Below are 8713 nucleotides of genomic sequence, written 5' to 3'. Positions count from 1 at the left end.
AAACACTCTATAAACCCACACCTGTAGTTAAATATAATGCATGATGCTTCTAACATTAACTATAACAGACACACATAGTCTCATATGCCAAACCGTTATCAATAACATATTGCTAAATTATAATAATTGTTTTTATTCTGTATGTTTGGTTTACCTTTTTGTTTAACCATTTTGTCTTGAAGGTTCAGAAATGGGTTTTCTTTTCATACAACTTTGTAAACCCCAGAGTGGAATTTGACTCCAGTTGAAATCATGTTTTCTTTCTTTGTAATGCTGCAAAACATAAACATGAGGATAACTTTAATTCTTGAGTTTTGTTTTGTAAATGGTCTTGCTTTTATGTGCATCTCTATGACAGTCTAAACTCTTACCAAATCTAGTCACTATGTGATGTGCAAGCTTCGTAAAGTGAACAGAAACTTCCTTTACCTTCACCTGACTGAGGAAAAAACCTCCATTTATGTTTTCATATTAGGAAAATTGCAGCTCACAGTTGGAGGGTTTCAGCAATAAAGGCAGTTCTGTCAGCCCTGAAATCAATGGGCAGGACAGGATGTGGCCAGGGGTCAACTGACCAGCTACGGGATTGTGAATCAGCAGTAACAATGCTTATAGCCACAGCCCCTACAACATTTTATTATCACACTGTAGTGCAAGGAGGCAAAATCTATGTAAGTTGCATACTCTGATTCAGGAGCAATGCAACATTGTACCTACACCATCACAGTAAGCTGCATTGGGTGGGTGAACTTCACTGGTAGGATCAACATTTGTTTGGAACTTTGCAGGTGTACTAAGAGAAACCTGTAAGTGCTGCAGCACACATTTTTATTTATTTATTTATTTATTTATTATTATTTTTTTTTAATGGGGCCATAGGTCTACCTTAATTAGATGACCCAAGTGCTCCACATATACCTGTCGCCAAGTTCTCCATATTAAAGAATTAATTATAGACGCTACTGCTACTTTATAGGACTAATTGTAATTTGAAATACACTTTTTTAAATAATGTATTTTACATTATGATAAATAACTGCAAGTATGGCATTAGAGAAGATAATTATATGTCAAATACACAGGCCTTAGTGCTTGTTTTTGATTAGTGGCTGGTACCATGGAAACCATGCTTTTGTGACAAAGTAGTCATCTGAATTAAGAGCCACTGGTTTATAGCACAAATAGTGCCAAACATATAGCACTCCAAAGGGTCACCATGAGTCATTCTTGATGTAATGGCACTAGACAATTGGCCAGAGGCACAGAACCAGATCTCTATTGCGCATGCAGCTGTTTTCCCTTTCCCAACTCGGAAATTACCTAAAATGTAGAGCCAATTCTTCAACTTGACAGGTTTATTAGCCCTTGTCAGTTCAAAAAATGAATACTGTTTTTTTGAGTAAGGTCATGGTATGGTAAAGGAAAAAAATAAAGATCCTGCCACTAAATACTGCTGAAGTACTGCATTGCCTTGTTAAAACAAGATAGGTGTCATCCCTTCCAAGCAATATGGCTTTTATTCATAATTTTTTTTTAACATGGCTTGCTGCAGATTAAAACTGAAAATAATTTTTAATGAAAATACAACATGGCTTTAGTGACAATGTGTTGTGTTTTCCAACTAAAAGAAGCATATTCCTTTAAAGCACTAATCTTATTAACAGTAGTGCATATGTTCCTCCCCTGCAAATAAAATAAATCCTAATATGTAGGTAATTGATTTACAGTGCCTAAATAGAGATGGGGAAACACTATTGCATAGAAATTTTGTTGCAATTAGCATATCATTTAGGCACTAATATTCCTTCCCTTTTTAAAGTTTTGCGGTTTAAAAGTAATGTAAAATAATTTGAACTGACATGAAATGGAAAAAGATGCAGTTTTGTAATACGTAGTCAGTACTAAATTCAGCTATGATTTTAAGATTCAGATATTTTGCAGCTGATAAATCCTTTATCGTGTGATTTCTTTAAAGAGGAACTGCAGTCTGCTCTCATAATTTGTAATAAAAACATCTTTTCCACTCTGAAGCTTCCCTCCAACCGCTTTGCATATTATTTTATATATAATGTGACTCAGTACTTGCCAAATATACTGCAGAGATCCCCCTCCACTAAGTCTGGCTGCATCCATTTTAACTCTGGACAGCTAAAGCTGCTGCCTGTTCACTTTCTGGATTTACACAGTAATACACACTTACTTCCAGCCCTGCAGCTCTCATTGGCCCTCTTATGACCCCCCCTCCTGACAAACTCTCACAAGAGAGAGAGAGAGCTGTGCATGATGTCATAAGCCTAGGCTTATTACCAGACTAACAGGAAGTGGGTTGTATAAGGTATTTACTGGCAGAAAAAAAAAGGTCCACAACCTGTTGCACATATCCACGAGAGCAGCATATTTTATATAGTGTTGTATTCCCCCCTCTGTTTTAAACCTTTTAGTGTTTTGGCAGTGCTGTACACTTTGCTGCATATCTGTATAGTCTTTACTTCAGTATATCTTGGCACTTCTTAAATGAAAGGAGAATAAAAATCAATTTATTGAAAGGGACAAGGGTCTACCTCCCAGATGTTCACCTTGTTTGAGTGCCACATAGTCTAAAACTCATGCCCATCTCCTGAATGACTTCTAATTTTAAGCTTTGAAAACCAAGCTAGTATGTTCATGACATCCTGCACCAGTCTCTCTCTCTTTGAGCCTGCAAAGAGAGGTTGCAACCCTAACCAGAAGTCTAAAATCTGTCTGCACAGATTTTTCTAGAGCTTGCATTAACATAAAGTGACCAGATTTGATAAATTTGGCACTGTTGCAGTGTTCCCTCTACAGTATATTGTTTACGGTTTTTACTAGCCTGGCATTGCTCTTTCACTATTTTACAAAACAGAAATTTTAAGTGCTAAAGGTTTATCTCATTGCTGCCTGCATTGTACCTTTTCATCCCGTTTTTATAAAGTGCTGTACTAGTAAAATATATCAAAATGAATTCTAGCACATCACCTAATGAAGTTTCTCATTAGACCTTGGTTTACATCGACATCTGATGGTTCTTCTTACCTCGCCTTGTAGTACTCTGCTTTTTCAGAGGACATGCTCTGAGTTTCTATTAGTGATTTGGGTAAGATGTGAGTTCATCTTCTAAAATGTCTGTTTAGTTATAACACCTTTTTTCTCTTTTGCTCTTAATTCAAGTTACGGTATCCCCTTTTTCTTTATGTACTGTTTACACTGGTGCATTAAGCCTTTGATACCATAGTTTTATATTCTTGGATGTCCCATTTATCCTAGTTCTTGGTCCTTTATAAATGTCCCATATATGCTGAAGATTTAAATGACCTAAATTATCTTCTATAGTTTCTAACGATCTATTTAGCTCCTTTTAAAGAACTTTTATAATTATCACTCAAATTAACTGATAATAAAAAGCTATCAGCTAGACACCTAAATTAATATTTAATTTTCTCTGTACCTGTAGTAATTTTAGAAGCCTTTGACAAACAAACCTGTTTAGCTATTGCATGATATGAAGGGGATAACCCTACTTGTAAAATGCTTCCACATGACTAAACCTAAGAGCCATGTGGCCCTCACAAACAATGATTGCTTTTCTCAGATTGCAATTTATACATTGTTCAGCAGTCATCTCTCCTAAACCCCATATTATTGCTTTCTATGTTTAATCCATTTTCTACTTGTACATTGCTTTTATCACACCCCTTCTGATCATTTGCTGATCATTTTAGTTTATGCAGGCATAGTGCGAATTGCGCCATGTATTTATTACACCCGATGAAGTGCCTGTTTAAGTATAGTTCTTGTCAGTCGGGCTGCTAGGCTAAGGCCTCATTCACATGGGATTTATGTCACAGGTATGGCAAGAAAACTTTCATTCAGGGGCGATCATCTGTCCCTAGCTGCAGGTGATCAGTCCATATGCAATTTTTATCCAGACAGCTACAGCCACTGTAAGCCCATTTATTGCTTTGTACATCTGCATCTGATCTTCCACCATCTATGAATCCAGCCACAGTAATACACTTGATTCTTGTTGCAGCTGTGCGTTAAATGCTATGTGAACGAGGCCTAATGCCATGTACACACGAGCGGACTTTCTGGCGGACTATGTCCGACGGGATTAGTCCAGCGGACAATCCGATAGTGTGTGGGCTAGTCTGATAGCTTTTCGGGATAAAAATCTGACGGACCTAGAAATAGAACATGTTTCAAATCTGTCCGACGGATTAAAATTGGGAAAACTCTTCGTCTGTGTGCTGGTCCGACGGACCAAATACGCCGCAAGGGAAGCTATTGGCTACTGGCTATTGAACTTCCTTTTTTAGTCCCGTTTACATCATCACATTCAAACCGAACAGACTTAGTCCTGTCGTGTGTGGCCAAGTCGGTTGGTTCGGAAAGTCCGTCTGACCTAGTCGGAAAGTCCGTCGGAAAGACCATCGGACCTAGTCCGCCGGAAAGTCCGCTCGTGTGTACGCGGCATAAGACTTGTTACCTGTCTGTTTTTTCTTTTAGGTGATATGGAGGTTATTAAACTTGCAGTCACCAGTAATCCATACCAATGTTTTGTAGCGCTTATCTTCTAGTCTAACCTCTAAGACTCTCTTTTTTGTAACCCCATTTTATTAAGCCTAGCTTTTATGTAACTGAGTTTACAATTCACAAGCATTTGTCCTTCTAATACTGTTACCATCCTCTCTAGTGTGGCATTGCTTTGTCACTTCATGTTGCAAGGGTTATAGTTCTAAAAGGTTGTGATGTGTGGGCCTTTTTTATTAAAAAAAAATAAATAAAAATTTCCTTTCTTTCATTGGCTAGTACTACATTTGCAAATGGCTCTTTTCTCTCTGAAGTTCAGTCATTTTATTGTTGACTCACAGATATTCAGTGTTCTAGGAATGTAATGACAGGTGTGTGTTTTGCAGCATTGGTATGGAATTAAAACATGCTTTCTAAATCCATTTGACTGTCAAACTGCACAGACCATTTTCATATTTTACTCTGATAATGTGATGTCTTAGTACAATTTTATTTCTTGTTTTTGTTACCATACTCTACCCATTCCCTTTTAGAGACCATGTAAACATAGCTGATAGATGCTACTTCTGGAGCGAACATCCCTATAAAAAATGTTTTTTTTTAAATAAACTTTTACACTGATCAGTTGACTTTAAATATAAATATATATATATATGACATGGGCTCCAGCACACTTTTTTGGGTGTATGTAGATGTAACTGAAATTTTAAATGTTGGCTGCAGATATGTGATCCCTTACATGATCAGTTACCTGTTTATTTTTCTGTAATCTGCCATGTCCCTCTTTAAATTAGACGTATTTTTAAAACTGTAAAAACTACACATGTCGATGTTTTACAGCTACGTAATTCGAATTGACTTGATTTTTTCAAGTAATCCTAGAAAGGGGAGCATCCCAAATAGAAACTGCTGAAACTGCCACAGGTGCTTCTCCGAAAACCTTACAGTTGTGGCAATGAGTGTTCAGTATCGCTTCCTTTCTGCACACAAGGCATACTGTTGAGGTATTTGTTGCGGTGATTGGTTTTAATGCTACTTAAGGAATTCAGTTATAGACTTTTTAGATTTGCATGCATGTTACCCTAATATAAAGAGACTGCCATATTTTTAACTAACAGTAGTTAAAGGGAGGCTAGTTAATGTTTATTTTGAGAGGAGTAGGATGTGACAGTTAACAGGTTAAATTGTCTGATGGCATTGTACACATTTGCAATAGTTTAAGTACCATTTAATAAAGCCATGTCCTAAATCCAAATTTTACAGTTTTTTTTTTTTTTTTTTTTTGTTTCGATTTTACTTTGTAATTTTAATTGTGATCTTTTGTTTGAGATGAAATGTTTAATTTTGAATAAAGAACACATTCTGAGGAGTGTTCCTATGAGAGCAGTTAGTTCCCCTTATTCTGTAATCCTACTGGCTTCATTCCTTTACCATGTCCATCCATTCAAGTCATTGTATATTTCTTTAGGGAATGTAAACCCCTCATCTCTTTCTGTGTAGTTTTCGGCGCTGTGATCTAGTTGTGCTGAAAGCTCATGTTTTCCTTTATTTGCGTTTTCAGATACAGCTTAAGAATGCAGTGCACTTTAGGCATCTCACATAATCCTGTACATGCTGTAACTTTTTAAACTTGAACATGACAATAATTGCAACTAAATGGCAGTAGTGCGTGGTGGGGTTCCCCCCACCCCTCCCGTGGCTTTTAATGCTAGGTTTTGCACTAAAGATAATTGCTAGCCTGTCTGTAGCTGTTCCTCAGATATACCGTATTAATATTTCTTTAAGATTCTGGGGAAATATATATATATATATATATATATATATATATATATATATATATATATATAATTTTTTTGGAATCCAAAAGTATGGCAGACTTAATTGTCGAACACCTTGGATATTTACATATGAATCCTACCATTTACTATAAGCTTCTAGTATAGCAGCACATACATGAAATTGTGTGCATCCTTTAAAAAGTGAATTGGGTATAAGCATTTAGGATTTAACCACATACATAGAACTTTTGATCTACATGCCCGTTGCCTCCTGTTCATTCTGTTATTGTACAGTGAACATCACTAAAACTGTCAAAATTGTTTAGTAGTGTGCAACCTGTTTCAGTTACCAAGAATTTCAGAAAACAATGGTTGTTAAAGTATACAGTTGACTTATAAACTGAGCTAAACACAGAACTGCCCAAATTTAAAAATCTGGAATGATCAAGGCATAAGATAGTATTAAATTATTAATTTGTATGTTTCAGGAAGTATTACTGGAGTGCTTGAAGAAGTTGGTTGCACAGAATAAAAGCCGAGAGGCTGCAGTCTTGAAGTCTTTGTACAAGCACCAACTTTCAATCTGGTCACAACAGATTTTAGGATAATTGCACAACGGGAATAGAGGTGGACATTATGGCATTGGCAACTCGCTGAATGCATTTGGTGGCTAGAGAGGTTTTTCTATTATCTTTACCTTTTTTTGAAATCGGATATAAAATCATTGTAAGTTAATTTACAGTATTCATATTTTAACACACCCTGGCCAAAGTAGCATATGTTGTGTATTGCATTTCCTCTTGTTAAAGCAGATGTAAACTGTATCTGAGCACCAAAAGCTGAAAACACTAATTTTTTTTTTTTTAATATTCAAAGCAAACTCACCCATCCAACTTTTGTCTCCATGCTTTTTGTTGACAAATCACTTTGAACAACACTAGCATTTCAGTCTGTGGCCATGATGATTTATGTACCATTTACCTCCTAGAATATATCTGTTCTTAGCTCAGCCATGCATACAGGAGGGTGTGCTTAGCTGATAAATATCCTTCTCCCTTCACATGAAAACAAATGAAGATGGAGACTAGTGGGATGTATGACATCATTTTGGCCCAAACCAAAAACAGGGAAGCAACTAAAGAAATGTGAAAAAAAAAAAAAAAAAAAAGTTAGAACAAGAAAATATAATATACAGTGGGGAAAATTAATTATTTGATCCCCTGCAGATTTTGTAAGCTTGCCCACATAAAAAGGAATGAAGGGTCTATTTTTATCGTGTGTATTTTAAATGATAGAGACAGAATATCAACCAAAAATCCAGAAAAAACACGATACAAATGTTATAAATTGAGTTGCAGTTCAGTGGGTAAAATTAAAAATTTGATCCCCTACCACCCAACAATAATCCTGGCTACAGTATGTGCTGTAAGATTAGGGTGATCAGACTCAAGTGGTAGGTGTTTTCAATGAGTGCGCTAGTCCAAAACTGTATTTTTAAGGACCCGGTAGCCCACTTTTATTTAAAAGATCGGAAAAGTTCACAAAAGACATCAGTAGCCCACGCAGGGGGTTCCACCATTACTGTATCTTGCACAATCAAAATACTTCGGCCTCCTGGCTTACTCTCTTGCCACACAGCTGCTTCAGGCCTCCAGCCTAGGCCTTAGGTCTGCTCCTCAGACCAAAAGAGTTTCTTACAGTCAAGCTCTCTCCTAACTTACTCCCGATCAGCTCCTTGCTGCTCTGTCACAGACTACATCTGCCTTCTGCAGACATGCATGCTCTGGCTGCCCCATGCAGCCCCTGACTCCTGCAGAGGAATGGGAGTCCACCTGACTCCCATGCACAGACCTCCTGTCTGTTGGGTGGGGCCCTGACTCGTAGTCAGGTAACAACTAAATAGCCCAGCATACAGCTGTGCAATCAGAGTGCCCGTCTCTCCAAAATCTGGCATAAACCAGCATTATTCCAGGTAGCACAAGGGTCCCACTGCCACATATCCCCCCCCCCCCTTGTTTCGAACCAGAGGGAGGAACACACTGCCACATATCCTACCCCCTTGTTTTGAACCAGAGGGAGGAACACATAAACCCATCAACATGTATGGGACACCTCTATGCCAGCCATTAGCTGCGTAGGCCAATTTCATTTTCTGGGTGTGTTTCCACGAGCACTTCACCTTGGCACCTCTGTGCCAACTATCAGCAGCAGGAGTCCTAACCTGCCCAACCTTCTTTCTAAAGGGGCACTCTATCCACATCATCTTCCGGGTGTGCTTCCACAAGCACTTCTTCCTGAACCGTGGGCTCCTACTAATCTCTCTATTATCCCTTCTACCTTCTGGCCTCGGGATCCTCCATTTCTTTTTACCTCCCCCCAGACCT

At 37.7% G+C, this 8713-nt stretch overlaps 1 protein-coding gene across 1 annotated transcript in view; it reads left to right on the top strand.

Moving 5' to 3' along the window:
• ANKRD10 (ankyrin repeat domain 10) overlaps positions 1-8713 on the top strand; it is a 53975-nt gene that overhangs the window by 23057 nt on the left and 22205 nt on the right. The window lies entirely within an intron of this gene.

This window comes from Aquarana catesbeiana, linkage group LG02, assembly GCF_042186555.1.
Source record: "Aquarana catesbeiana isolate 2022-GZ linkage group LG02, ASM4218655v1, whole genome shotgun sequence".
Taxonomy (NCBI): domain Eukaryota; kingdom Metazoa; phylum Chordata; class Amphibia; order Anura; family Ranidae; genus Aquarana; species Aquarana catesbeiana.
The sequence above is the reverse complement of the archived record's forward strand: the minus strand, read 5'-3'. Positions and strand labels throughout refer to the sequence as shown.